Source organism: Pseudopipra pipra, chromosome 1, assembly GCF_036250125.1.
Source record: "Pseudopipra pipra isolate bDixPip1 chromosome 1, bDixPip1.hap1, whole genome shotgun sequence".
NCBI lineage: Eukaryota > Metazoa > Chordata > Aves > Passeriformes > Pipridae > Pseudopipra > Pseudopipra pipra.
Window position 1 is genome coordinate 126,569,300 of NC_087549.1, and position 27,795 is coordinate 126,597,094.

Sequence of the window (27,795 nt, forward strand, 5' to 3'; positions counted from 1 at the left end):
AGTTAATGGGTGGGAGAGTGAGGCACCTTTAGAGGATGAGTGATCTCAGTTAACAAAGATGTTCACACAGCAGAGTGAATTGCTTTGGCAGGTTGTGTGAAGTACAGACGACTAACCCAAACTGCCGACCTAATGTGGCTAATATTAAGGGGCTGGAAATTGTTTATGAAAGTCATTCCACTTCTCTGTATTTCTCTTTATTCTACTGTGGCTGTTATTTCAGATACTTACAATTACAAACACATCAAATGTTCAAGATATGGGAATATATTGGAATTGTGTATTGGTACAATGATATTTCCTTTTTGTTTATAAACTGGAGAGGTGTATTGGGTTAATTTCCATTTAATGTGTTGAATAAACAGGAACAAACAGGTGATCTGGTTCAAGATTCAAGCTATTGCTAGTTGTGAGTATTAACATCAGAAAACATTTTTTAAAAGTAATTCATTTTTTGTTTTAACAAGGCTGCTTACAACCAAAAGAATTAGTGCAGTCACATTTGAATTAAAGAATAATGCAAAAAAAAAAATCTAATGACATTGGAAAAGGAAATCAATAAAAAATACACTCAGGAATCAAAGCTGATGTTTTTTCCAGAAAAATTGCTGTACTGATTGTCATGAAGTATGTTGATGTCATTGTCACTATGACAACATTGTGACAAGAACTAGACACTCTAGGCTACCTTGTAAAAAGATCTTTCATCTATTTTTTTTTTTATAAACAGTAATTGAAATGAGAACCTCTCCCCTAGCACAGGGTTCCATTTAGGGTGAGACGATTTGTTATAGACATCGAATGAAATTTCTTGAACAAGTGACAAGATAGCTTTTCAAGACAGGTAAGAGCAATGCATTCAAATACAATATGCTTTTACTTTTCATCTAGTAAAAACAAGGAGAAAAAAAATTGCATTATCTGAAACATAAACATTTGTATGTGGAAAACTAATGTTTTGACATATTTCTCAAAAGTGTTGCAGGACTTTATGTCTGAGGATGTAAGAAACATTTGGAAGTACAGTGTGTATGATGTAACTTTTAAGAGGATGGGGCTTTTTTCCATATGTGATTCTTTCTGTCCTTTTAATTAAAACAATCTCTCCATCTTTATCTATTTTTGGTCTGTGGCTTTTGATTAAGCCACAGAATCCATGATGTACTACACTTTCTTCTTTTTTTTAACCATATTTTACTATCCACAGATCTAGTTTATTTTCTCCTGATCTCTATCGTCTCAGATTTAAATGTTTGTGTCTCCCCACATAAAAGGTACTGCACTGGTGTCAACTGACGTCTCATAACTTCAGAAAATTGCAGTCTCTAGAAATACCACAATATTAACAGTATTTTCTGTGTTTGGTAATCTACATGTTACTTTTTGTTGAAAATCTGTTCATTAAGAATAGTGCTTTTTTTTTTTTTTTTTTTTTTTAATATATTAGCTCTTTAGAAACAGAGTACCAACATGATATCAGCATGGAAATACACCTAGATAAATTTTTCCCAGAGGTATTTGAATTCCTAGTAAATCCTAAGTGGACCAAAAACTCATATGAGGAATCCTTTGCATGTTTGCTTGCTGTCTTTTAACTGTGCAAGCCTAAGCGAGCAGATTTATTAAGCTCTGGCTCTCTTAATCTTGATTTTAGTTAAAAAAATTTTTTGGTGTTGATTTCTAAACACATCCAAATATAGTTATCTTAAAATGATCATTATTTCAAAAGAGAATTTTAGTCATTTATCAAATACAGCATTCAAACATTAATGAAAACAACAATGACTTTATAAGTTTCCTTTTTACATTAATATATTGTTCTGTTCTTTAATTATTCACCAAGTAAAACTAATTTAATTGAAACACTGGATAAACCAAAAAGTTATTATTTAGCGAATATATTTTGCTGAGACATAACTAAGAAAATACAATGCTGAGGCAAGATTTGTGCATATAGAGTTTGAGGACAGGCATAAGTATTCAGGAGTTTAAAAGCAATCCCATCTGAGGGGAAAAACTATTAGAGCAGTAGTCATTGCACCATCAGTGCTTAATATACTGAGATCAAAGAATCAGAGCAAGTTCTATCTCCTCTAAATATAGGCTTGAAAAATTCCTGTTATGTTGTGGAGTCCAATGCACATTATCTTAAAAAAACAAACAAAACCAACCAATCTAACAAAAATTTCCCTCCTGTATACCTATCAAAAAGGATGAGGTCCTGAGTGGGTTAGCTGCCTTCTTCCCAGTAATTTAAGAGCATTTAAGTTTTCTCCATCATAACATGTTAGATTACTTACTTTAAAAGCATTCTAAGCTTGAATGAAAGTTCTCTTGTACATGCAGGTTGAAGAAATGTAAATTTTCACACCACAATTTCAATTAGTTAAATGGAGTCATACGAACACACAACCTTTGTATAAAGGGAAAAAGTAGCAATAACAAAGGTATATGGTGTGGTCCATTGGCTCTCTTTCACTGTGTACCATGTCAGATCACTCTAAAGATGTCTGTCTAGAAATGAGTTACAATAAAACTCTTCCTCTTCCCGAATGCACTCAATGCTCACCTTTAGCTGAAAAATCTTACCCTTAAGAGCAGACGGTGACTAGTTGCTCTGTGGGTGAATCCTAGGGACAGGTGAGATAGGAAGACACCAGAGCATTAGATTGAAAGAGATGGCTTTTTCCATAGAGGAACCTGGGTTAAAAACTGGCTGGATGGCAGGGGCCAGAGAGTGGTGGTGAATTGTGCCACATCCAGTTGGCAGATGGTCACTAGCGGGGGCTCCCCAGGGCTCAGTATTGAGCCCAGTTCTGTTCAATATCTCTATTAATGACCTGGACGTGTAAGTTTGGAAATGATACCAAGTTGGGTGGGAGTGTTGATCTGCTGGAGGGCAGCAAGGCTCTGCAGAGGTACCTAGACAGGCTGGATCAATGAGCTGAGGCCAATTGTATGAGGTTCAACAAGGCCAAGTGTCGGATCCTGCACCTGGATCATGACAACCTCATGCGGTACTACAGGACTGGGGAAGAGTGTCTGGAAAGTGGCCCAGTGGAAGTGGACTTGGGGATGCTGGTCAACAGCTGACTGAACATGAGCCAGCTGTGTGCTCAGGTGGCCAAGAAGACCAATGGTATCCAGGCTATCCAAAAATAATGTGGGGCCAGTGGGACCAGAGAAGTGATTGGCCCTCTGTCCTCAGCACTGATTAGGCCACACCTCGAGTACTGTGTCCAGTTCTTGACCCTTCACTCCAAGAAAGATATCGAGGTGCTGGTGTGAGACCAGAGAAGGGCAACAAAGCTGGTGAAGGGTCTAGAGAGGTGGTGAACTCACCATCCCTGGAAGTGTAAAAGAAATGACTGGACTTGGCACTTAGTGCCACGTAGGTCTACGTGCCACAAGGCAGTGATTAGTCAAAGGTTGGACTCAATGATCTTAGAGGTCTTTTCCAACCTAAATGATTCTGTGGTTCTGTGAAAAACCTGCTGCAGCCAGCAGAGGCTGGGGGGGTACATTGGCAAGGGCAGAGAGACTGCTGCTCCATCTGATAGCACAAGTTGCCATCTTCTCTGTGCTTCCTTGCTGGCTTCAGAAAGGTACAAGTCCAATTTCCCTGGGCTCCATCCTAGCTACAGCCTGTTTCTTGAACCCTGTTCAACTCTCAGCCTTGTGTCCTTTGCACAAGAAAATTTAGTTTTGACCATATTGTTGAGAAATCCAGAGCTGATACTATTACTCCATGATTTTACTTCTGATGAAGGTTAGTTTAACTCTGATGTTGCTTTATTATATAAAGTTTGACAAATCACATCTGGTTTCTACAGCCAGGCAGTGAGATTGAGACCTTATTATTAAAATTTAAATGCTTTTTTAAACTTGCTTCATTATCTGACCACTAGAAAGATAATTTATTAGCTTTGTCATGATCAATAAAATTAAGAAAATAATGTATTTCATGTGCAAGTGTAAATTCTGATTTTTGAAAAATTTAGAGAATTAATTACCTTAGTGAAATGACTGTGTTATATGCATCTCAGATTCTGTGCCTGTTTTAAATGCTATTAGTGCTTATAATATTTTTATGGTTTTGATACTGGAACCTTCAGTACTTTAGAAAAGAATAAATATTTGCAAAAAAAAATTATATGAAAAGTAGAAAACCCCAGCATTTTCAGACCCAGATTTAACCAATTAATCCTATCAATTTATAGTAGCATAAGCAGTAACCTGTTTTGGAAAATCTAAAACCAAGTTGTAGTCAGTATTCACTCTGAAGTACTTTATGGTTGTATATTATATTATCTTAATGAAAAATATTCCATAAACAACACAGAAAGCATTAATAATCAGACTAATTAATATCAGCTCTTATTAGCTTTTAGAATATAAGACAGATGTGAAGCTAATTCCTTCATTAGTGTTTCAATTTAAGATGATTTTGCATTGTTTAGAATAAAATTATTCTCCATTTCCTCAGTTTTTCCAGGGATGTCATTCTGTAGAGTTCTTAAAAAATAAAACCACAATTACTGAGTATTTTTTAACTTTAAGCTATAAACTGAGAGCTTAAGGGATTTTGGTTTTGGTGCTGGTTTTTTTGTTGTTGTTGTTCTACATGGAATACTAGAAATCTTTTGAAATGCTGCCATCTTAATTTCAGTAGACTTTTTTAAAATTTTTCAAGTTTTTAAAATTTATTATTACTCTTACATGAGAATACCTACTGTATGACCACCACATTTTTTTTCAGAAAGACAAACTGGAGTCCCCAGTAGAGCAAGAAGAATGATAGATTTGAAAAATTTGACTGATCATGAAAATTTGAAGAAAATATTTAACACTCTCCCATAAAATAAAGGTTATTATTTAAATATCATGGTGATCAAATGCTTCTTTCATTATGAGACAAAATAGTCTATTTTGCAATAAAGAAATGTGTTGGAGAAACTTATTATGTCTTAGGACAAAAAAACTGGAAATGTAGAATCTCTCATTGGGAATTTTGCTAGACCACTAACTGTTATGGGAGCCAGAGTTTGTAAAAGATTTAGAACAAACACAGGTTTAGATTGCGTATTTTCAAATTCATATTAAGAGGTATAAATCTGTAAAACAGTATAATTCTGAACAGCGCCACTCTAAAAGTAAGCATTTTTACCTGCTGAGTATATTCTGAATGGTGGTTTGTGTTCCACTCAGAACAGATGATTTACTGCTTTTAATCATGAATGATTAATGAACACACATGAGGGAATGACACTGATTCCATTATTTCTTTAACTCTTCAGGGGAATTAGTGAATCCTGAATATATGCAAAACCACCAAATACCAAGTTTTAAGCAAAGACATCATACAGATCCTGTAGGTACTGTTGCAAGCAGTAATATGCATGTTATGAAGAATTCAGTCTGAGCATCAGGTTATAGTAAGTGGGGGTTTTCTTTTGGTCTTTTGGGGTGTTAGTTGGGTTTTTTGTTTGTTTCTTTTGTGGGTTTGACTTTTTTTGTTGAGGAGCTTGAAATATTTAAACTTTCGTATCATATGTATCTCTCTGACTGTGAATTACTTATATATGTATATTTTCTTTATGTGGCTATTTTTATGCTTATTGATGCTGAGGGTTTATTTAGAATAACAGTTTTACTTTTTAAAGAGTTTAATTTTTTACAGTAGCAACTTCAACTTTAAATTAATCGCATTTTGGCATTACCTCAGATCAATCCTCACATAACCATCATCCACAAAGGGACAATTGCAAGTTCCTTTCAGATTGCTTTTAATACCCTTCCATGACTGCCTCTTCAAAAATAAACAGGAAGATGATCCTCTATTTCAATTTCCCACTCAGCTCTGGAGTAGATTCTTTTAACATGTTGGATTCTTCATACAAATCTGCACCTTTTTAGAGAAGTAGTTGAGAAAGGAATGTGACCATGTTTCTTTTACAGATAGCAGATTGCTTCCAGTGTCCTAGTCTTCTGAAATAGTTGAGTGGCTAAAAGGGAAAGTATTTTTTCATTGTTCTAGTATATTCTTTTTTGATCTGACATCTCCTCTGTGATGAGATGGAGGCAAGTAAAACTGAGCATTTTTATTATGAATACCACGTTTCAATGAAACCTGTGCTATGTGTAATAGAAAATCTGAAAAATCAGAAATAATGGATACATTTTCTGTTGTTCTGGTTACCAACAAAGGCCTTGGTGACGCAAATGTTGTGTGCTTTGTGTGCTGCAGGAATATTGAGGCTGCTGCTGCATTCTGGGCAGTACATACAGATGGGATCAAGAAAAGGATCCCAATGAACTTTGCACTTATCAGAATGCGGATACATATTATTGTTAAACATTTTTTCCTTGTACGGGAAGAATTATTATTCCAGATATTGGTGCATTAGTAATTACTGGAAAGTCTGAAAACAAATGGGCAATAGTTATATTAGTGATCTGCTTCTCTGCTTTTTACAGTTCATTTATTTCTTCTGACTCAAAGCCTGTAAAGCATTGTCATTGCAAGGATCAGTTAAGGTTTGAGATAATGTTTGACACTTTCACTGTGTATCTGTTCCTCAGCCCTTTGGTGTGGTAGCCTTTGCTTGTGTACAGCCTCATCCAAAATATAGGCATCTTAATGGTTTCTCTTGCCAGTGGTGTTTGTGAAGGGTGTGAAAAAGTTTCTCAGTCAGATTTGAATAATTATTTCTGTAGCACAGTATTTTTTGTGTATAAATCACATCACCCAATCTCCTTTCTTCAGAGAAAAAATGCGGGTAACATCAGTAAAACTGACACTAGATATAAAGGCATTAATAAATAAAACAAAGAAAACAAATAAGCCCTTTTATTGTTTGAATAATCTTGTTCCTCTTATCTCACTGCATATAGGCAGCAGCTTTTCCCAAATATTTGTGTCCCCTCCAAATCTAAAAAATAATGATTGATGTATGCTATATTGTTACTGATGAATCAGTGCAAAATGTGCCACATATAGTCAGACATGACATAGGTAAGAATCTGATAGAGAGCCTTTCCACAGATCAGTCCTGCCAACACTGGTTTCCTGATACTGTTGTCTTATTAGAGATATGTACTTATCAAAGGTATTTTAACCCAGTATATATCCCACTTTAAAGAAAGCTACAAGACCAATATAATTTTTAAATAATAGTTATGAAAAATGTATTTTGAAGTTCTCTGAGAACTTAAAATTTATGTGGCACTTTGCATGTTTAAAGCTCTGTGTAAGCACTAATTAGTTTTTCACCTCTAGTTTGTAGCTAAACATTATATCAATTTTATGACCTGGAAAACTGGGAAAGCAAAAATTAACAATGGAGTGAAAGACCCAAAGCAGATGTGAAACATTCCAGATAAGATTTTAGGAAATTTACTTCCAAAACTATCACCAGCCATATGGGGTGAGCTGATTCTTAGATTAAAATTTTGACTATAGTCTTGCTATAAAGGAAGTAAAGTAGGAATAGGTATAAAATATTTAGCATTTATGATAGAAAATATTATTTTAAAGGGAACATTTATAATGTTTTCTATATTGTCAGCAATGTGGGTTTTTTTATTTGGGTCATTTGGATGTTTTTTTTTCTGTTTATTGAAATACTATAATTTCACCAGTTTCATCAATGACTTATTTTGATAACAAATAAATAATGAAAGACTATGTTTACTGTACTATCTCTCAGTTTTCTTCTCAAGTAGATACAAAGGTCTTTGGATACCCTAATTGCTGTAAATGTGAATTAAATTTTTAATTAATTTTATGAATGAACTTTGAGAGATTTTTGCTTAAAAATGAGATTGCTAGCCAGGTAGGCTACTAGAACTTCTCCCATGTTCAGTCCTCTTTACCAATTTCTGTGAATTGCTAAGGAGAATTTTTTAAAATAGAAGTTATATGTAATTTTTTTTATTTTTTTTATTTGTGAAAATATTCTCATAGAGTTGTTGCAGAAAAAAGCCATAATTTAATTGACTTTTTTTTTTTAGTTAATAGAAAGCCTCTTTCAACTTGAATTTCCATGGAGGTTTTGTCGTTTTTCTTTCTGAAGTTTTGTTACATTGAATACATTTCTACTGTGATATATTTCAGCTTAGTTATCTAAAAACAAGAATCTGGGAATTACTGAACAGTGCACAAGCACATTATTAAATTACCTCATTGCTAATAGCAGACTCATTATGAGCACATTTTATTTGTTTTCCATATTAAACATACTATATCAGGAACTAAGGGTATCCACACTGTGGTCAGTAATGGATGACTCAGCTTATGATCCATCAGGTTGCAACATGCCCCGCCCATGGTCAGTCCTTTCCCTCTCACAGGAGCACAATGTTAGTCTTTCTGACCCTGTATTACAGCTATGTGGTGGGAGCTGTTGTCAGTCTCTTAACTAAGTAGATACATATTTTCTATAATTTATGCTATTTATATGTACATGTGAAAATCATGTTGTAGTACATTCAATTATCTTACACATTTAAGTGCCTTTATTTAATATTAGCATATTTTAAATGTCACGCTAAATAAACACCTGGATTCTTAATGCAGGTGTCTAGGAATTACGTGCCAAACATTTCCATTTTTTCCTATGTTTAATTACAGTTGATGTATGAAATTACTGAGAAGAGTTAATCTTTGCCATTTTCCCATAAGACTTGCATTTTGTTGTAGTCCTGACTCTGTTTATCATAACAAAGTAGTTCATCACAACTCCTATGAAAAAATGGTTAATTTTTTTCTGTATGTAATTTGTGGGCAAAGAAGTTATAAGATATAGTGAAATACATTAAAGTCTTTATTTGGAACCTGTAAATACTGGTGACTTCTGATCTGGTTCTGCATCTCTCCTGCTTGCTGTGGGGATTACTGCTGGAAGGTTTCCTGACCTTTTAGGCTGGTACCACATAAAATCTTCTTGGACAACTGTACTGTGTTAAGGAAGTATCCAGTCACTTCAAGTATTGGCTGTGTTTTCCTGCCTGACTGGAAAAAGGCCTGTAGCAGCTCCAGTGACATGCTGCATTGGAGCAGCTTTGTTGCACTTAATGGGTGCACAGACAGAGCTTGTTTCAAGCAGACCTCTGCAAAAGCAAGGATCTAGGAAACATTACGGGATTACAATGCTCTCTGCATCTTGCTGTCTTTTGAAAATGTTATTTAGTGAAATTTCAGAGAAATCAAAAAATAAATTTGAAGGAAAACCTTCTTTGAGATGGGAGTTTTGATTGGAGTATGACTTCTCTGAACTGACACGTCTTTCAAAAGGTTCTGAGCTTCCCTCTTCTGCTAGAAAAGCGAAGAGAATATTAGTGGGTTGAATGTATATTAATGTGGCATGTAATACATTCTTAGTGACAAAAGAATGTAGATGTTTAGAGATTAAAATAAAATATCAAAAACTGGGTGAAGGTATGCAGCTGGGCTAAATAAGCTGATCAGGAAAAACCTCTCTTAGGAAAATAAAGTCTTTTTCACCTCTGAAAAAGACAAATGCACTGCTAAAGCACTGAATAAATAATCTTGACTTCAAGGTGAAGGGTTTTAAAGTATCTCAAAAATATGAAGTAGTCAATAAAAACTTGAAGGGGGATTTAAAGTAGAAATTATTTATGTATATGCATGAGTAAATATCCATTCAGTTAGAAAAGGGAAAAGTAAACTTCGTAAAGATTTGGGCTACCCCTGACATGGTCAATATATCTTCTCTAAAACTGTTATGAGAATTCTGTGCTGTTAGACAAAAATCCCAGCAACAAAGTGAAAATAAAAGTGGAAGATTTGAACCACAGCTTGCATGGAAACAAAACCAAGTTTGTCATTGCAGATTATAAGAACCCACAAAGATACGGTATAAAATAAAATATGGCACACATGATGACTTTCACGTTCCTTTCATTTTTTCTTCATAAAAGGAAGCCTTAAGACTTGCCTGATGCTCTGAGACACAGAGAAAAAAGAGGAGGCTCTGATATTAAACAAATGCTTGATGGCATTTCAGTTTGAAGGCTCAAAAATCAAGGTTAAAGGAAATTGAGATGTTAATTTGTGCAAAATAGTGTACAATTTTTTTGTGTAGTTTGTTTTTGCAATTTTTTGTGCACAAAAAAATAAAAGGGTAAAAGTAGTATCAGATGGAAGAACATAGAAAAAAAAAGAACTAATTCACATATTTGAGAATGAGGCTGATGAAGTTGCATTAACCCTGATATAAGAAAAAAAATTTTGAATGGCTGGTACTCAAATGGCACAATTTCTAAATACCAGTATAACAGTGGAAATTTTTACTAGATAAGAATCTGCTGTATTTGGTTTGTATGGCCAGGTTTTGGTAGCTGGGGGCTACACAGGTGGCTTTCTGTGAGAAAGCTGCCCTAGGTATTACTGTATATTTTTATTTCTACCTTTGCCCTAACAATTGTTAAAATCTTAGGAATATGAATATAAAATTTATATATATACATTAAATTGCTTGAGGATACTGACCACTGAAGGATATTCCAGTTATGGGTTAATTTTTAGAAGTCATAAATAGTTCAATCATTTTGGGAAGCCTGATGTTTTTTATTAGACTTAAAGAAATCTTCATTTTTCTGTAGGAATGATGGTGGTAAAAGAATGGTGTAGGAATCTCTGAAACTTGAGTAGATATAAATATACAATTTAGTTATGGACTTTAAAGTTCATGAAAATATAAATCCTTCAGTTTGCTGAATTCTGATTGTATTGTAATTGTGTACAAATATTAAAATATCTTCACACAGTATATGGGCTCTTCAATAAACATAGGATCTTAAAGGTGATGATAAAACCACAGCACTGAAAAAATGTCAACCATCTAAAAGGAAAAGTAAAATAAATCTGATTGACTTCCATAAGATTATATTTTAGTGATGGTTAAAGTTTTGAGGGGTTTTTGTTTCATAAAATCAATAAAAGGAAGAGCATGCTTGCTTTATTTTATTTTTACTTAAGAGCTTATGTTGATCAAATAGTCATTGAGGTAAAATAATAAAAATAAACCTCAAAAAAAGTCTTTAATTCACAGAGAAAGAAAAACATGCGACATCCTCCTTCACAGTCAGGTTTTGAAATATCTTCAGGTGTTACTGTCTGCCAACATGAACAGTTAACATCTTGACAGCTAAAATCATGAAGCATGGAAAAATTAAAGTAAGCAAAACTTGAGTGAACTTCAGAAAACAGTGTTTATCATAGACACTGCTGTCAGATCCCATCAGTTGTTTTCCCTCGTATGTTTTGAATTGATATTAATTTCATTATGACAGAATATGTGGATTGATGTAAACAGCCTGGATTCTGCACAGTGTTCAGTTTGTAAACCTTGCTGATGTTCTAGGCCGGCTACCTAGAATTTTAACCATTATGCACCATGGATATAACATTAAATGTCCAACAGTACAAAAGAGAAAAAAAAAAGGAAACAAAAACCCCAGGTTTTAAGCAAGGATATGGTGATGTTCAGTGAATCTCTCTCTTGGAAAAAAATTGAAGATGCTTACCTATTTTTGTGGCACTGTGATTCAGCTCCAAGCAAGGTAAAAAATGGACTTTCACACAGAATCAGCTGGTGATGGCACAGTGGGTGGTCTGCCTTAAATCAAGGTGGTTTTTATCCTCTTCTCTTTCTTAGGAAAGTTAGTTCTCTTAATGCTAAGCTGCTGTGAAAGACTGAAGAGTTAAACTCTCCTTATGTATTTTCTTAGCTGAGTGTTGTAAAGTAACTTCATCAAGGCCAGAGCATGCTCAGTACATCTCTAAGGGGCTTAACTGCATAGTGTTTAGATCCTAAACAGCTTTAGGCTGATGCCAATGGAGATAATAAGCTCCAAAAAGGCAGTAATATGACTTGAAGTGCTTAAGGAAATAACCCTCCTAACTTCCTCTACGTGAAGGTGCAATGGACACAATGAAAATATCAGAAATTCTGTTTAAGGTGCTTCTTTCCTGCAAGGGTAAATCAAACCCAATACGGCTTGACCAGAGAGTCTGGGGAGTCTCCATACTTGCAGATAGCCAAAACCCCACTGGGTGCAGCCTTGAGCAATCTGTTGTAGCTTACTGAGGTTTGAGCAGGATGTTGAGCTAGAGGATCTTCAGAGGTGCAGAGGTGCCTCCCTGTCTCAGCCACTCTGTGATTCTGGTTTTTTGGCTCGCCTTATGCTCCTAGAGTACACAGAATTGCAAATTTAATCATATATAAAGAGTAAGAAACACTTTCTAACAGGAATTTCAGATCTGTCACAGTGGTATTTTAGGTGGTATTTTAGGTTAATCAATCACATACTTGATAAATTTTAATCAAATTATTTATTCAAAGAGAAATTCTGTAAATTAGAAAAGAGAAAACATAAGGTTACAGGAAGAAAGACTGCAGAATCTTAGTCATATTTAGAGTTGGCTTTAAATGTTTTATTCTTCTTCAAGGCATAGTTGTAATGGTAGCTTATAACAGGTAATCCAAAACATTATCTACAAAATTTTCTTACAGTATTTCAGTTAAAAAAAAAAACCTCTAGAAATATACTGAAAATTTATCTTCAAAAACTCTAGGATGCAATAGCATTATATTAGAAGAGTGTTGATTTCCAGAAAGGATATTGTTGAAGAGTTGAAACAAGTTCAATATTTATATAGAACATTCATATCTAAACTGGATAAATTAGACAAGCTTCATCAATATTCCCATAGGTTTTAAAGGATTTTCACAAACAGAGCAAACATAACAGATAGATTTGCAATAGTGTTGGTGCATCAGTAGCTTTAACAAGTGAACTATTTCATTAAACACAAAGAGCTATGAAAGATCAACTGAAATTAGATTCACTATTCATCCTTGCATAGCACTGCATTCAACTTTTCTCCAAATATTGATGAGAGAAAATTAAAGGGCTCTAAATCCAAATAGTGTGTTAGCCTCAGTAATATGAAGCTCTCTGGACCTGCACTCCATCTGCAGCTAAGGGATAAAAGGGTATAATAAATGAACAGGCTTTTTTTCCCTCTGGAAATATGTTTTTAAGCTATTGCCAGTCAGCAAATAATAGTTTGCTTTGAATGTGCCTGGGACTTTTTAAACTTATACATTTATGTGTATGTATGTATACTCCAAATAAACAAAGATGACATCACTGTTTCTGGCATACAGAGGAGCCTGATGTACTTAGCACTAAACAGATATTGTAAAGTAAAAAATGTTGTTCTTTTTGATTTAAATATACTATTGAGCAAGAAAAAGGAAGACATGAGTCTTCGTTTGAGTTCTTTAAGTGTGTGGAATTTAAGATGTCTGTTGCTGAATTCAGTGTGGTAAAACCAGTTGTTTTTCTAGTTGTGAATTTTGGTTTAGCTCATAATTCTCTGAAACAAACTAAGTAGTCCCTGGAAAAAATGTGAAACATTCCAAATACATATCCCTTAGAAGCAGGGGAAAAGAATCTAAATAAATCTTGCAATAGAAAAAATCATTACCTGAAATTTTTTTTCTAGAAATTAAGCTGATACTCAAAATAACTTAGCTGTTTATAACAGCTACATGTCCTTGTAAGTATAAGCAGAGTTAAACAAAGGGATTTCCTCAAAATTTTTGTGTCAAAAAATAAAAAATGAAGATGTACTGTTTGGCCCACTTTTTGTGCTACACTAATGTTTCAGATGCGGTGTAGAGAGTTGCCATTGCCCAAATAGGGCTGCTTTTCAAATAAGTTCATTGTGTGTCCCCACAAAAGGTGACCTCTGCATACTGGGGGTCATTTCAGAAGGAGGACTTATATCAGCCACCACCTGGTACTTGAGACAGTAGGCAGGAGGATCTGCCTCTTTACAGATCTTGGCAGCAAGCAGAGAGATAGACACAGTGAGCACAGACTGTTTAGTTGCACTTTGCAGTGTTAATGCTGCTGGCACTGGAGAACTAGGTTCCTGAACACCTATTGCAAGGAGGAACAGTGGGATAAAGGTTGGGAAAAGTTGTAACTTTTACTGGTTTTGTGAAGGGGAAGAAATGTTCAAAACAAGTGTGACATTATATTTCCTTCAATCTACCTATTTTCTTCAGCTGGCTCTTGCCTCTGGATCTCAGAATAGAGAAACAGTAGCTCTGTAACATCTCTCTTTATGCTTTAAGAGCTTTAATCTTACTACTGGTACTTAATATTTTATGCTCGATGCTAACTTCCTTTTGAGAAATACTAAAGGTTAAAATGTGTAAGGCAAAAGAGGTTAGAAAGATGAAGAGGCAACAAAAAGAGGAGCAAAGCACTGGAGAACAGCTCAAAGGCCACAAAGAGCATCACAGCACCTTGATTTTAATGTTGGCAGACACTCTGTCTTAGGTTATGTCCTCCCAGCAAGAAATGTATATTGTTATTCAAGAGGTACACCTTGTAAAAGAGAAAGCTGAATCCTATGTTCTAAATAGCACTAAAAGCATGTTATACAGTGAATTCTGTTTAAAATCATCCAGGTATAAAACCATTTCGGTCAAAGTGAGAAAAGAAGGCCCTCATATAATAGAAGAGTCAATTTTTGATAATTCCTGTCACTGGAGCTGCTTTTCAGGGTTGACAGGTCTGAGAGACATATTCAGTCTGAAGCCTTGTCAGACAAAACCACTGAAATGAAGGAAAACACTATCAATGGAATACTAATGTTTTCTTTGCCTAAATGAACTTCATGTTTCCTCAGAATTTCTGAATCAGTGTGGCACTTTGCTGTTCAGTGTCCAGTAGCATTTGCATCACCAACTAAATATTTCTCTGTTCTTTATCTAACTGAAGGTAGTTAGACTTTTGTTTTTTTTTTTTAAATAGATTAAGTTTGTGGTTGATAGCATCAAAGGCATCTCCACAGATGCTTTTGAAAGATTCCAAAGTTGCTTCTGCTTCTGTGTTTGAATATTATTCTAAAGAACTAACAAGAATTCTTTTGGTAGCATCTCCTATTTAGAAATTGTTTTGACACTCTCTACAGTCTTTTGTAGACAAAAAATGGTTGAATTAGCTAACCAGTTATAAAGTACACCAATGATGGTAGGCATAAGAAAGAAAATATTCTCAATCCTGAAGAACCTAAATTGTGGTATTTAATTGCTTCACCTTTCAAAAGCTGATTTTTGAGAACTATGAAGTCAGCATATTTGTTTATTTACCCTCTGTTTTGAGAAAGAATTTTTTTTTAGTTTTTATAAAAGTTTTATTTGTTGTGTTTTTTATAGTATTATGTAGACTATTTCCCCTCATCACTGTAACTACGGTGTGTGTGGAAAAACAAAATTAGAGGAAGGAAGGAAAATAAATTATGTCAGTATTACAGTAACTTTTGCTCCAATTATTTTGGAAACTTCTCCACATCCATATTATGAAATATAGTTATACAGCAATGCTTATTATTTTTTAAGTACCAGGGAACTCTACAAGATGAAAAATGAATGCCAGTTTTGCCCTGTCTGACGAACAGTAGAGTCAGCTTTGTTGTTGAGTGCAATTGTAGATATCCCATTCTTTCTACATGGCTTCTTTCTTTCTGTTGAAATTATAGAGGCTTTTAACAGAGGTTTGATTGAGGGGATTGTGTAAAATATGGATGAACTTTGTCAAATGCAGAGTCGTAAAGAATTACCATTTCCATTCCTGAGTTTAAATTCCTGATCTAACAAAGAATTGTCAGTTTATGTCATCATGTGATATAGATATAATATGTAAATTCTATTCAGAGAGAGAACAGTGGAGAAGACTCCAGTGAGTTGTCTCTCCCTAGAAATTTTGGATAAATTAATTCTCTGATCTTTATTTCGACAGCTATTCTTACCCAGCATTACAGCAGTGCTTGCAAAAAAACTTACTGTGGGTTTGAGGCTTGCTGAAAGATAGATATACATAAGCATTCACTCTTACTGAGTAAAATTTTAGACTAAACTGAAGGACATAGTCCTATTGTAGTTTATTTATATCTTTAATTGATGACAATGGGTTATAGAAAGGGTGTTTAGCATATTTACTATGACATCCCTTATAGTTACAGAAACAATTGTCTTTAAAATAACTGCATAGTATATGAGTCATCAAGTTAATCCTGACATATAGGTATTTTCCACTACTGTAAGGAAACTGTTTGATTACAGGTAGTCAACTGGAATTCAGAGAAAATAGGCTGATACACTTGTTTCTCATATTGTATTAATAATTACAAAAGGTTTCAAGGCACAGACAGACCTAAATACTACTTAAAGTTCTATGATATATTATCTCTTGCATTCAAATCTGAACTACTTAAAAATGCAATAAAAAGATTATTTTAATTACTGCTTAAAACCAGAGTAATTTCATATGACTTTGAATATTTTTTCTGAGAAACTGAAACTATTTTCAAATATAATTAATCATACTTTTCTTGTAATGTTACTCAATTTCAACATCAGGCTTAAACTCTTAAGTTGCTGACTTCTGTAAGCATTTGCAAGTTATAGAGTTTTTATGAGTTAAGGCCATACCTCTGTATGAAATCTTGTAGTGAATAGTTCAAGAGGGATCTTTTATGACCATTTGAGATCATGCCATACCCCTCCCCTCCCTTCCTGTTCCCCTCCCCTCCCCTTTCTTTCCTTTCCCTGTAGCCATATTCCCACAATTTATATAACATGTTAAAAAGTTTGGTGTTTAATACATGCTACCATAGCCTCCTTGTATTCAACCAACTCAAAAATGCAACTCGTGAAGACAGCTCATACCATCCTGAAAAATATCAGATGATTCACCCTCTGCCATTTTCTATATTTTACCATTAGCTGTGGAAGGTTAGCAGACAGATTTTAAAAATGCTTATCAAAAGTTTAAACTTACACATGGTAGTGTAGTTTATTTCAGATGCATTAAATGCTATCCCAGTGTGTAGAAATATAAATGACTGTTAGGAAAATTGCAAGTGAATGGCTTCAGGTCAAGCAGACAAGTGATGAAAAGAATTTCTAACAGTCAGATTGATATCACACTTATTTATGTCAAGTAGCTGTTTAAACAATACTTATAAATGTGACAACCTTGTTGTGGTGAGGTTCCCTTGTGCCAAAATCAAAGCCTTTTTTGTTGCTTTTTAGTAAAAGGTAGAAGGGTTATGAATTTGCCAACGGCTGCTTTGTGCAAAACTATTTACACAGATGAGAACTTTCTTATGTGATCTGTTTCACTAACGTCACTGGAATTCCTCATATAAACAAGTTTCACCATGTGAAAAACTGTATTGTCCAGTGCTCGAGTTTAAAACCAGGTCGATTTAGTGAAGTGAATGTATCAATTCTTGACAGCTTGACAAAGGCAGTATAAATTCCTCTAGATTGTGATTTGGATTCTGGTATTTTCTTAGTGTAGAATATTGTGGAGATTAAGATTGTTTCTTTATATTTGAAGATCATAAGTTTTTTGAAAATGCTTTGCATTTATAATATTGTTACTGTTCTTAAGAAACCAGGGATAGAAACTGTGTCAGGTGTCCCCTGACATAACACCGATACAATATCTCACACATGCTATAATTCCTGCAAAGCAGGCCAGTGTTGGAAATCATAATGCTGTCCTGTAGATGGGAAGATTTCTGTTCAGAAAACCAATAAATGTCCTCTTTATCTGGAGCTGACACCACTGAATTAAAGGAGATGAAGACTAAATTGCTAAAATGGAAAGCAATACATATACACATTTAGTTCTGAACTGATCACAGATGCATATTTTTCTTATCGCAGCACAGTTATAGCTTAGGGAGACTATTGGAAAGAAACTTATGCCATGAGCTGATAATTTCATACAGCAGATCCTTTTCCATCTAAAGTTTAGGGATGGTTGACACTACCCTTAAAGAGTGATATGATTCAATATATACGGTGAGTCTTGGGCAGTCATTTAAAGACATCTATATTTGCTATAAAGGAGTATAGCTGCTAGTCCATTGAAGATGGTGATAATTTCAATAATATGGTGGAATGTAGGAGTGACTGAATTTCAAAACCAATTCTCAGTGTTTGAAATAGCAGTGAGATGCTTGCAATTGCATTCTGTGCTCAGTTTGGGGGTGGGAGGAGATATCAAATCTTCCCACTTTTTTAAATTTTAAACCAGATATAATGCTAATTTAAAGAACTATCATGAAGATTATGCTGAAAATTAAGAATATAATGCAGATGAACAATTAAAGGTTAGTTTTTCACTTAGAGGAGATTGCTGTTCTGAGGTACAGAATACCTCATTCCATATTTTGGCAGGGCAATTAAAAATAGATCCTGCAGCATAATTTATCTTTGCAAAACCTTGGAAAGAATCCAGAACTGAAATCAGTTTACTTCTGTTTCAACTGATTCTGCGACCCATCAATGTTAGGTCCAAGTATGAAAAGGTTTTGCAGGTTTCTGCTGCTCATTGCAATTAGATTATGTAGATGGCATTGCAAAAGCTTTTGCCTTCTGGAGTTCTTTGCTCTGATGCATAACATGGCTCCATTTTCACTCATATGCAATTGAGATTGACTGTCTTCCTGGGTCTATAATTATTTATGTTGTACTTCGTGCCTTGTCTGTGATTTTTTTTTTCTAGATTAGTTGTAAATTAGGTCATGAATTTGCTATTATAATTGGTTAATTTTGGAATTTCAGAATTTACCTATTTCCCCCCTCAGTTATTATCCAAAGTGTAGCTTGTTATTTGAACAACTACTTTGAAAAATTATGTTGTTGATGCACAAAAAAAGATCAAAAAGCACATAGAAGGCAAAAGCTTTTCCGATTTTCATTTTCTATTTTTTTAGGAATATCTAAGTACGGCAGTTTTATTTACTGACAATGAAATGTTGCTCATACCAATGGTGACTCACTTAGCGTTTTGCTGAGTCTCTGTGATCAACAAAATACAATAACAGTACAAATTACTGTAATTTGGGGCTTGGATCTATGACACAACTCCACTTTTGTGTTTGCTTTTCTTTGGGGCTGAAAAGGTTAGATTTCTAAAAATAGGACATGATCCAATAAACTGTAGAATTGCCCATCCTTTGCTTTTGAGAGTCTGTGACATTTTCTTTTTATGACACTGGGTTCAGTGGTTTTAGAGAAGTACATTTGTGCTGGAAGGAAATGGTACCAAGACTGATTTCTGATCCATTCCCCTTTTTCTGTAAATACTTGCAATTTTTTTTTTTATTATAATTTCCAAGAGGTAGTTTCCAGATGGCATATTGTTTCTGGGGGGAGGGGGAAACACTAAGTATGACCACGCCATACTGTACAATGTGGTAAAGTATATGTTCCATTGTGAAGCCTATCTGTATTGCAAGGTATAGGCAGTAAAGATGCTAATAAATGCTCTAAAATGTGTTCCCAATTCCTATGTGTACTAGCATATCAAATACAAATCCATTCTGACTGATACAGACAGTTTGGCAGACACCAAGACCCTCACACTTGGCTGTCTACAAGCAAACTTTGAAATCCGTGTTTAGGCATAAAAGTTCTAGTGAAATAATTTTCAGTGTTTTTGAGCCTTGGCAGCTGCTTTTGGCTTCAGGATAATTTTTAGTTATTCGCCGCTTCTGGAATCATTAATGATGGTAAATGGCAGTGAGTGGGTTGTATCAATTGTAACTTTTCAAAAGAAAAAAAATAGAGGAAATATGAGAATTTAATCGTGACTTGGAATCATTGGAATCTTATTTGTCTATTCTAAAAATAATTGTTGCCATGAATAAATGAAAGCATTTACCATGTTAACATCTGGGCAGAAAGTCAGGAGGTGCATTTACTTCAGTTAATTTACATACAGAAGAATAATTTTCATTGTAGGCACTGTGACGATTAAGGGAAGTTTAATGCATTGATAGATAAAGGTCAGCTATCAGAACATGCTAATCCCCTACATTAGAAACATATCGTGTTCCAGGTAATCCACTATCCTAGAATGTCTTGAGGGCAAAACACCATGGAAGAACAAGGCCAGTTAGGTTATTTAAAAAAGCGTGGGTTTTTTTAGATAGAACCCCAAGAAAATGTCAACATTTCACTTTCTCCATCTTTTATGTAGGAAGACCTCTACAATCAGTGTCATTCATAAAGTAACTGAAATAAGAATGTCTCTCATCCTACATCTGAGTCATCTGAATTTCTTTACAGGACTTGTACACTGAGGTTCTTTTTTTTTTTTAACCAGTGTCCTTTGCTGTGCATACTTTGAATAAAATACTCCAGAAGAATATCAAAATGCTACTGGAAAATGGTAAATCCTAAAAAAAGTCATTAATATCAATTCTTTGGCCTTAGAAAGCAAATTCTTCCCCTCTGATGGTACATTACATGTGTGATATGTGCTGGCTTATGATGACTTCCCTGTGCTTATCTACTTCCAACATAAGTTGGCATAACACTTATTTGCATCGCATTTATTAATAACAATTAAAAATTGCAGGTCACTGAAGTCTGGTATGGGGGCTGAAGAGAAATATGCCACTACCTGTGTGGATAACTGTCAAAAAGACTTGATTTCCTATATCTTCTCTCTTAAACCTTTTCAGTCTAGATCTCAAGAGAGCAGCAGAAACAATTGTTTCTCCACCATTGAGCAGAGTCAGGTGACCTTTTCTGTCATTCTTACAATACATAAAATTAGTTTTAACGTCACCATGCCTCATCCTGAGAACAATTTTAGAAGATTAAAATAGTGCTTCATAGAATGTACTACTAATTTTCTTGAATTTATTTCACTAAATGAGCATGAATAATAGCATTTGTAACAGGGCCTCATTGCAGCAGGTGATATGTGTTTATTTTCATAAAAATGCAAATATACTGAATATATAATATTTTAACCAGCATGTTTAAATAAAGCAATTTAAATAATGAAATTATATTTCCCTAATAAAGAAATGACAACAGTTAAGTGTTTTAGCAAGATTATTATCTTTCAACTCGTATACTAGATAAGAAGCTCAGAAAGGCAAAAAAAATTTTATTTACTGTTACCAGTAAAATCAACGAAGCCTTTTAGAAGCCTTTTAGTCACTTCCTTGACCTCCTTTCTAATGAATATGGTTATCATTAAAGTTGAATTCAGATATTTCCATACTGAATTGGGTTTTACTCCTGGACCCATTCCATTAAAAGCACCACATTTGCCTGAAGGTAACTAGCATTATTTATCTATTACTATGCATGTTTTGCTGTTTTCTGTTTTTACAAACAACGCAGTATTTACACAGCACTTTGTTTATGGCATCCTGACTTAAGTCCATTATTTCATAGGTAGCAAGAAGTAAGGAAAAGATTTCATATTGATACAAGCATGGATGGTGTAATTAATTTGGAATGATGACTATAATGCCTTCCAAATCAGCTGGATTAAAGAAGCAACTTCATTCAGTATCAATACTTATAATCATTCATTGGAACACGTCTTCCGTTACTCACTGCACATGATAATATACGTAACTGATGGAATGAAATATGTGCTTCCTCTCATTCTGCAGAATAGGCTGTATATCACAAATAGTTGATTGACAAGTGTGTACTTATTTTTTCTAATTTCATTGCCCAAGCAGGGTGAAGTAGAAATAAATAAATAGTTTAGATAGTGAGAGGTAAAGGATATTTTAATAATCCTAATGACAGGGATGCAAAGAGCTTTTGTTTGTTCTAATTATTTCAACAGGTCTTTAGATGATGTATAAAAGTAATCAGTCAGTTAGGAATTTTCTGAAATTTTTTTATTCTTGTGTCCAATTTTTTTTTCAGTGAAGATAATCTCTAATCAGTCAGATCCCAAAAGCTGGAAACATGACTGCCCTATCTTTCATGAACGTATTTCAAGCACTTGTGAAAGTGGACAACTGTGGACAGTGACAACTGCAAAAAATATTGGTGAATGTTGCAGGGAATAATTGGTCCATGAGTTCTACATAAATTCTGCTTACATATTGCAGTAGTTGCAATAGTAAGCCATTTTTCATTCATGACCTCTTCCAAATTCATTACCCTCTCGGAATATCCAACATAGTTGTTTATTCCCCATCTTGTAGATGAAAAATATCTGCTGAATTTATATTATGCAAAAGATAATAGTAAAGGAAGACTATTGTTTCTATGAATCCATAAATATTAACCATGTATAGAGGTTGTGTGAATTATAATACACATAACATTAAAAATGCATGTTACGGATGCAGATGCCTACTTGGGAAAATATAAAAAACCCCACCTTTCTAACAAAATTGGAAGGTAACTTCCATTATTCAAACGTCTTATTTTTATAGCTTTTTTGGTACAGAATAGTGCTTCATACATAATCAAAAACTGTAATCTTTGTGGCCAAGCGTTTTGTAGGTGTTTTTTGACATCTTCAATTTAGTTTGTATAATTCTCCTACCCGAAGATATATCAGTTCTGTAACTTTGAAATCAATTGGGACAGAACATTGTCTCAGCAAAGAACTCTGTGCTTCTGAGGTAAATACTAGCTCTGATTTTTCAAGCAGTCCAAAATGCAAGAAATATATCCTTTATTTTTCCCCTTTATTTTTCTACTGTAGCTAAAATTCATGCAGTACTTTATCTAAACAGGCATCTTTGACCGTGGCAATTGTTGAGACTGAGCTGCACCTATATCAAATAAGATTAGTTCATATTTCCTATGTAAAATGGCTCTGCATATATTGTACATGGGTTTTGACTCTTAGTGTCCCTGTGGTTCATTACTATCTTTAAAGCTGATGCATAGTCAGTTGTTTCTCCTCTTGTATTTTTCCAGCTGGGGATTATTCCTACGTGTGATACTTTGTACTTTTCTTTATTGAATTGCATCTTGTTATCTTTTTTTTTTTCTGGATCACTTTTTCAATTTGTCAAGGTTACTTTCAATTCAAATCCTATTCACTAAAGTGCTTGCAGACGCTTTCAGCTTAGTATTGTCTGCAAATTTAATAAATGTACTCTCTATTCCATCATCCAGGTCCTTAATGAAAATATTGAATAATACTGGATCCAGGACAGGCCCCGTGAAATCCCACTCAGTATTTTCTTCCAGCTTGAAAGCTGGTAACTGCTCTAAGTATGGCTTCGTATTTATGGTGCGGGCAGTTACAACAGTGTAATCTGGATTACTTAATTCTTAGTTTATTTACGAGTATGGTACATAAGAACAGCAAATGCTTTGAAGCAGTGCATGTGTGTAACATTTACTACTTCCACCTATCAGTAAGGCCTAGTACTAGTCACAGGGAGAAAATAGATGAGATTGATATTTTCTCTTGCCAAGTGGATATTTGCTCTAGATTGTCTGTAATCTTTATCCAAAGATGACTATTTCATAATTTTTGTGAGAGTTGAATTTACACTGATTTATTTTTTATTTCTGGATCCTTCTATTCTATTTTTTCTAAGTTAGGCACAGCTGTTTACATCTTTTGATCTTTGTGTCCTCCATATTCTCAGAGGAAAGACAAATGTTAAGATTATTCCAGTTCATTCCTCTATTGGTTTCAGTAGCCTGTAAATTGCTATTTACTTCATTGAGTCATCCCTTTTGAATTAAAAGTGAAAAAAAAATCTCCAGTAATAAGTTGGTAGCTTCCCTTTTTTTCCTAATAAGTCTTTGACAAGTTCTTATTATACTGTATACTTTCTACAAAGAAGTTCTTAGTATACAGGTTTATGTTTCAATATCTTTTTTTTCTGTTTTCCTAATTAATTTATTTTTTCAGGTACTTTTGCAATTAATTGTAATTATTTTTTCACTTTACAGCCACGACTAATTTATTGTCACCAACAACTTTGTCATCTTACTGCTGAGTTTTTAAAAAAAATGCTCAACAGTATGTCTGTGGGTTTCTGCTGGCAACCTCCCCCTGATTTTTTGTCTTAAATGGTGTCTCCATATATTTGGGATATTCCTCAGTTCTCACTTTTATTTGTATGAATTAGTTTCCACTCTTTTTAAAATCCTTCTTGAACCTTTGAACATCATTTTTTTTACCCAACCTTATTGCATTTCCTAATTTCAGGTTTGTTTTTTTCTTTAAATAGTTCATATTGTTCCTTCACGTGATGATCTTTAATGACCAGAGGGCTGGAACACCTCTCCTCTGAAGACAGACTGAGAGAGTTGGAGTTCTTCAGCCTGGAGAAGGGAAGGTTCCAGGGAGACTTTAGAACAGTCTTACAGTTCCTGAAGGGGGCCCAAATTAAAGCTGAAGAGGGACTTTTCACAAGGACATGTAGAGATAGGACAAGGGCAAATGACCTTTAGCTGAAGGAGAGTAGGTTTAGATTAGCTATTAAGAAAAAATTCCTTACTGCGAGATGCTGAGACACTGGAACAGCTTGCCCAGGTGAGTTGTGGATTCCCCTCCCTGGAATTGTTTGAGGCCAGGTTGGATGGGGCTTTGAGCAACCTGGTGTAGTGGGAGGTATCCCTGTCCAGGGCACGGGGGTTGGAACTAAGTGATCTTTAAGGTCGCTTCCAACTCAATACATTCTATGACTCCATGATTCTATGAGATTTTTAAGAAGCTGCTAAGACTTCTGTCCTCTTTTATTAAAATAAAAATTACTATTCTATTCTAGTGATGTGCCCACAAGTACTGAGTAGACCAGTGCTTGAGGTACAAGGACTTCAGGTTAGTAAGATTCATTTGTCTTTAGTATCATCTGACTGTGCAGCATTTGAGGCATTCCTAGCACAGACTCAGTAGAGAGGTTGTGTAAAACACAGGGGGGAATTTACAATAAAAAATTACCTAAATCTGTTCCTGTTTGAAGAGATAGCAAACCTGCATGAAGTTTAATGGGAACAAAATTAAATAATTTTGAGTGCTGAAGTATGTATTAACAAATGCATTTGCAAATTATATTTTGTTTTCATCATTCAGAGAACAGGAAATACAATTTAATTTAAGAGCTCTTATCTTCAGCCACTAAATGATAGATCTTGATTAAAACAACTTGTAATAAATTAGAAAACTTTAAAGTCTCTAGAAAATATAGCAAGGAGTGAGGAAAAAACCCCTAAACTTGAAGTCTCAGGGTAAGTTTAGCGCTTGTGAAAATACAGTGGAACTTCATTTTCATAAACATTAGTACACCAGGCTTAAGAGCAAAACAGTCTAAGAAAATGTCAAGACAGATTTTCCTGATAAACATTCTCAAAAAAGGTTTATTTCATTGGCATAAGATACAGCAATTTCTGATGGAATGAAAAATTTACGTTGAAAGAGTATATGATGTAATTAATTATTGGTAGGCTAAGAAATATTTCAATTTTACAGTAGCTTACCAAACAAAGTTTAAACAGAGGAAGGAAAGACCTGAAGTTGTTTAAGATATCTTAGCTATCCAAAGACATCTTTTCATTTTGAAAGTTGGGATTAATGGAACCTGAATTTTGTTAGGTTAAATCTATGAAACAAGACTTTTAGTTGAATAAAAGGATGAGTTTTGATGAGAAGCAGTAAACTGCTTTTTAGTTAAAAATGTTTTATCTTAGCTTTAGCCTCTGGAGGAGTAAACCATTATACTTGGATGTTGCTAGAGGCAATGTTTTCTTCACAGATGGTCAGTTACTCCTTTCTTTTGCTTTTCTTTTGATTCACATTAAAGAAATCTAGCTGCAACCATCTAGAAGGGGTAAGATAATTATGAAATAAATGATTATAGATAAACTCCTCTGTGCTATCTTAGCTTTTTGATTAAAAAAAGTATTAATAAATGCATCTAAAACATTTATAAACAAGATTAGAAGTCTGTTAAATTTTTTAGCTCTGACACATATAGTTTCTATGATGTTTGGCATCATGCAAAAGCAATAATCCTAAGGCTTCTGGGAAGTCTGAAGAAATTCAGTAATTTTTAAAGGGAGTAGACTTTTAAGATCTGATTTAACTAGTTAACATCAATCACAAAAGTACTTGTCAGAACAAATAATTTTAAAGATGCCTAAAAAAATCATCTTTGATATTCTCAGATGAAATTTTGGAAAACATGTTTGCTATCCAAGCTGTTTTCAACTAAGTAATGAGTCACCCATGAAAATAAAACTCCAATTACTTTGGCAGATTCCCCATTTGCAAATGCCTTACAATAATGCCAAAATCTCTTCCACTGCTCTCAAGTTCAACTTTAGCTTTGGAAGTTATGTGAAGTGATATCTACCAAAATTCTGTCAAGTAGAACATACACTCTGAGTAGTAATGCATACAGATAATCTATTATTTTTCAATAAATAAAGTTACAAAAAATTTTACTTCTATCAATGAAGCTGCCTTCACTAAAGATAGCATGTTGCCATTAATTTCTACATATTCAAGTTTTAAAAATAACTTCAAATCTCAAAATAAGTCCAAAAAGTGCTGTGGAGAACAATGTCATGTAGACTACCATAAGGGAATACAAATATGTCAGTCTCACCCTTATTCCACGGTAGCAAAATTCTTCTGGAACCTACAGGGATTTGTTTTACATTATTTTTCTTTATTTATCTTTCTCTGGGGTTAAAGCTTGATCTTAAGGGGTTGTTTGAACTTTTCTCTGACTATAAATTTCCTGTTTACATTTTAAAAGCTTTCTTGGGTATGGTAGCATCAGCTGGAAAAGCAAGGGAGAGAAAATCTTTATTAGCAAGACCCCCATCTGAAATTTTATTGCAGTTAAGACTGTGTTAGTGAAATCCAGCTTGACAAGGCCATCCAAAGTAGTTTTTGATTGACATTTGTAGAGATTGTTTCCAGGTTAGTATTTGATTATATTAATGCAAAATATATAAGTACACAGACTCCATGTTTATACATGGAAAATTAAGGTTCTCAGCACACCTCTGAACTTATTTATGATAATTCGTGCATCCCACCTATTAACAAGTGAAGATGGACTCCACTGGTGTAAAAAGCACTTCTGTCTTTTCACTTGGGAATGCATCAAGTCTCTTCCACAGCCCCTGATGCTGCCGTTTACACCTCAGAAGTGAGACATACAGAGGCCATCTTCTGATACCTCTGGAACTGCTTGCTATGATTGCCAAGAGCTCTGGTTTTATAAGCTTTGAGCCTGCAGCCTTAGAGCAGGTGGCTTTGCCTGTCTACAGTGGGAAACTGAAAATCCTGGATTTTCCTTTCAGGGAAAACTCTTTTTTTCAGTCTTTCATCATTATCTCAGCACTGCGTAGTCATTTGAAATTAACAAAAATATCAAATCTATTGCAATACAACATTAATAAGTATGTTATTTTTATCAGACATGAGATGACTTTTTTGTTTGCTAAATAGCAGCTCTCATGTTAGTTCTGGGCCATAAAAAAATGGAACCTAGTTTCTGAAGCCAATATTTATGTATAGAAAACTGATATGGTAGCCAGTATTGTGGTGTTTGTCCTCCAAACAGAAATCAAATATCACCATCAAAAAGCCTATTTACAGACAAGTGTATATTCTAAGTGTTCTTTTCTTATTTTATACTGCCAATTTCTTTTTTTCTTTTGAAGCTGCAAACTACAGTCCCAGAAGGCTTTTAATATCTAGAAGATCTGTCCTTAAATGGGTTATGCTGAGCATAAGTGGGTTACACTAAGGAGAGATTTCTACAGCAACTGTGAGTCACGATTTAAAAGATTGAGGAGCTAAACATAGCCCCTGCTGCTTTTTGCACGTGAAATATTAGGAATTGAATTTTGAATACATTATTTACACTTAATCCATAAATGAAGTTGTTGTCAATTATGCATGTGCAGGTTTTTC

At 34.3% G+C, this 27,795-nt stretch overlaps 1 protein-coding gene across 1 annotated transcript in view; it reads left to right on the forward strand.

Moving 5' to 3' along the window:
* The first annotated feature begins 761 nt into the window (after positions 1-761).
* Positions 762-27,795, forward strand: part of DGKB (diacylglycerol kinase beta) — a 389,503-nt gene continuing 362,469 nt past the window's right edge. Inside the window, exon 1 of the mRNA XM_064676145.1 lies at positions 762-844. The gene's annotated coding sequence lies outside the window, so the exon portion shown is untranslated. The remainder of the gene's footprint in view (positions 845-27,795) is intronic.